This window comes from Leucopleurus acutus (assembly GCF_964270905.1).
Source record: "Leucopleurus acutus genome assembly, chromosome: 18".
NCBI classification, from domain to species: domain Eukaryota; kingdom Metazoa; phylum Chordata; class Mammalia; order Artiodactyla; family Delphinidae; genus Leucopleurus; species Leucopleurus acutus.
Window position 1 is genome coordinate 51182957 of NC_139160.1, and position 4147 is coordinate 51187103.

The window sequence follows — 4147 nt, forward strand, 5'->3', positions numbered from 1 at the left end:
CAGCTGCGGGCGGATCTGGCTCTGACGAAACGCTGAGGGAATGCCTGACCGTGTAGCCTCCGCAGCTTGCTCGGGATCCTTGCTGTCCCTAGACAAGTACCTTTATTCATTCGTCCCTTCCCCATCAATCACCGCCAGACTCCTCCCGCCTCTTGCGACCGCGCGGCAACCTTTCCCCTTGAGCGACGCCTGCACTGCATCAGCAGGACCTGCCCGCGGCCGCAGAGGGCAGTCCTCGGCCCGCGACGCGTCCTGGGAGGCTGTGGAGTTGTCATGGTTCTCAGTTCTTCAGATGAGGAGCCTAAACCAAGGGCAGGTTTTCACACACCCCGCGACGCTCGAGGCTTCAGACTAGAACCGGGCTCTGAATTAAACGTGTTTCAAGCCCGCTAGGACTTTTCAGAGAAAAGTTAAGTATCCCGCTGTGACACCTAAACCTTGATTAGTCGTTGGGAGGGTGGGGGAGAGGCTGCTATTGTTTTGCCCTTCAGTTTCAGGTCCGCATGGGTCCCCACCCACACGGAAGAGCACGATCCTTTCTTTTCAAGCCCCGTCACTGCCCTAGGAGAGAACTAAAATTCCTCCTTCATTTTCTCTAGCAGAGGCTCTTCTCTCTTCCTGCCATCTCTTGAAGTGTTATTGTCAGCCTATCTCTGGATTTTATTACTGTCGAAGGACCCGATACCTATAGGGGGCATGAAAATCATCAGAGAGCTGCCATTCAAATTTAGAATATTTATTTATGAGGCAGAGCCATAAACTCCTCCTATGCATACTTGAACTCAATTTTTAAGGGGTAGAAAGAATAATAATGACTGACAGTTTTGGCCAGAGATTGTATAAAACAGAAGTCAGAAATCCAGGCTGAGCCATGTACACTGGAAATTACTCTGCTGTCTCCCAGTCAGCTAAGTCCCTGTTGGACCTGTGAAATTTCAGAGCCAGGAGGAGCCACTCACTGTAGCAATTCACAGTAGAGTCCAGGTGGCTCATTCTTGGCTTCACAGCTGGTTAAAGGCGTAGGTGGGACAAGCATCTTGGATTTTTTGTGTTCTATGCAATGCTTTCTGGGAAAGTCGAAGTAGAAAATCAATTTCTATTTTAAAAAGGTGAACTTTAAGTTTGAAATGTGGTCTAAAGTATATGATTAAGGAATAATGCTAAAGGAATGAGAAATATGGTTTAGGGTTATGAGTGTTAGTTCCAGTGCTAATTCCAGTGCTGGCTATTTTGAACCCAGTACTCATCCTCCTTGTCTTGGTAAAAACAAGGTCAACATTCAGTCGCTTCAAAGCTGAGCCGAGTAACAATATAGAGTGTTATGTGAATGAGGAATTACATGCATGCATTTGGAGTATGAATATTCTGCCCTGTTTTGAACCTGCCCTTCTTCCCATCGTACATACAGCCCTAAAGATAGGGCCATTTTCTCTTCCCTCCCAGTTGCTCTCCCATCTTCACTACTACCTCCATTCATATTTCTCCCATCCAGTCCTGGATGCCTATTCTAAGCCTCACTGAGATCTCACTCTCCTCTTTTCTCTTAGCACTTTAAGACTGTTAAATACAACTGAACACTTGATCACATGGAGGCTTTTTTGGCTCAATACTGATTTCATGTGTATTCACTTCTTTTTCAGGACAGGGACAGAACGATAGGCTCTTTCTGGACCACCACAATGTACCTGCCACAAGTTGAGCTCAAGGAATAATTTTTATAGATGTGATAATTACATTTAGGTTACTCAATTGAATTATATTTTGGTAACTCTAGTCATAAGTCTCAGGGTCGAAGGCAAATAATTTTAAGGTAAACATACACATTCCTCAACTGGAATTTAAAATACAGTATTGGCTACCTATTACAGGACCTACTAAGCACCTCATCCACAGGATGTCATTTACTCTCTCACAGTAGTCTTTAGGTTAGGAATTGTTTTTCATGACTTTATAGATAGTGAAATGGAGCTTTAGAAATGCATGTAAGGTCACATAGCTGGTTAGTTGTGGGACTATGATTTGGAGCTAGGATTTGAATCCGAGCCTATCTGGTTACATGGACTGTGCTTTCGATTAATTACATAGAGTCTAAACAGATTTTTTTTTTCCCTAACTTGAGAAGGCAGTATTTTAGACATCAGAATATTTAACTGAAGTTTAACCTTAAATTGAGTGAAAACGTAAAAGTAACCATGTGAAAGATTTATTATTTGATCCTTATGAATGACCTTAATCGAGTCACAAGAAATTGAGTCTCAATTTCCCCTTTTGTAAAGTGGAGGGACAGGATTAGATGATCTTTAAAGCTGTCTCACTCTAATACATCAGTTTAACAGATAAGCTAACTGATCCTGTAAAAGTGGCCTGAAAAGCAAAAAAGCAAGGCGAGATCTTATGCCAGCCCTTAGTTTTCTTCTTTGTACTTTCTCTACTCATACTTTGAGCGCCACTACTACAGATACAAGAGGTTTTTTTCACCTGATGACTTAAAAGCCTTTATTGATAAACTTTATGTGTAACTTCACCAGTAGTTAAAGTGTGTGTAAATGGCATTTGTAAATAGGAGTAAAAAGTTGGATCAAGTTTTAATAACCCTTTCCTGAAAACTTTTGGGTTTGAACTCATTTTGCTGTTAGCACTGATGAAGGATATTTTTTTTGACTTCGTAAACGTGGAAACTTTTACAAAGTTGCTTTTACGAAGACACTTTTTGAAGTGTCCTAGGAAGTATATCAAAATCCTAGATAGAGGGGTGGGATAGGGAGGGTGGGAGGGAGGGAGACGCAAGAGGGAAGAGATATGGGAACATAGGTATATGTACAACTGATTCACTTTGTTATAAAGCAGAAACTAACACACCATTGTAAAGCAATTATACTCCAATAAAGATGTAAAAAAAAAAATCCTAGATTGGCTAAGATCACCCATCAAAGACAGAAAGGGTGGTGAAGAACAATGTCCCACATCCTTTTAAATGCTCTAACTAGAAGGTCTTGAGGGCATGCACATTCAACAATGCACTTCAGAATTCATTTCTCAGAGAAGTTTGCCATGGGGAGCTTGCCCAAAGCAAACCTTTTCCCCGGGTAAGAGAACAAAGAAAAGCTCTTTTAGTCATAAAAAAGAACTAATACTTTCATGTGATCCCCTTAATATGAATGTACCTTTCGAAATCTACCTGGCAGTCTCTAAATCATGAATGCTGGGGAACACGGTGTGTGAAAAACAGAAAGCATTGGTTCAATTGCTTCTCCACAAATGATGATCAAATAGTGGTTGAAGGAAGAGCAGATAGAGATTTAAAGTGACTGTACAAATCAACAGCAAACAGCCTGAGCCTTTCTATTTGGGGATTTTTCTCATATATTAAGTGACTGTAGCTATTTGGGCCTTCTGGCTAAGGATGCTTTTTTAAGTCTTTTAAAGTTAAGGTATAATTCGTACATAGCTAAATGGACAGGGCTTAACTGCACAGTTTGCACTTTTGGAAGAGTTTTGACAAATGAATGCCTCCCTATGACCCAGACTTAACAGGGGTTTTTGAAAATGCATTTATTCTTCTAAAGTAGCAACATGTGAATATTTTGGATTTGGATACTATTCTATTAAAATTTTTATTTAGACATTATTTCTGCTCTATTAGCTTATTTTATACATATTATCAGTTTCTGTAACTGAAACATGATTCATAAATTAGAGGTGTGTTTGTAATTGAAAGACTCTAAGATTTGAAACTTTATTGATGATTACTTAATAATGCCCCTAAAATAATAAAAATTTGATAGGCTTATAGTAACTAGAAATAAGACATAATTAGTTCTTTTCTGCTTATAGAAAATATGAGAAATAGCAACGCCACACTTCCTTTTTTTTTCTGTTTGAGAAAAGCAGTGAAGTTCAGCTACCTTAGGCTACAGTCTACTTTAATTAAAGGATTTAAGTAAAGGATTTACTCTCCTGCTTATGGCTTAAGTAATTTTTATATTCCTTTCTTTGATGTATTTTTTTTCAACGCCAGTGTCAGTAAAAGAAAAAATGAGTATAACCTGGTCAACAAAATCCTTAAAACTGTTCACCAGAACTATTTAGCACAACTTAAAAATGTATTAGAAATTCCTTTTAAGTAGGCAGTCCAACCTGGCTCACT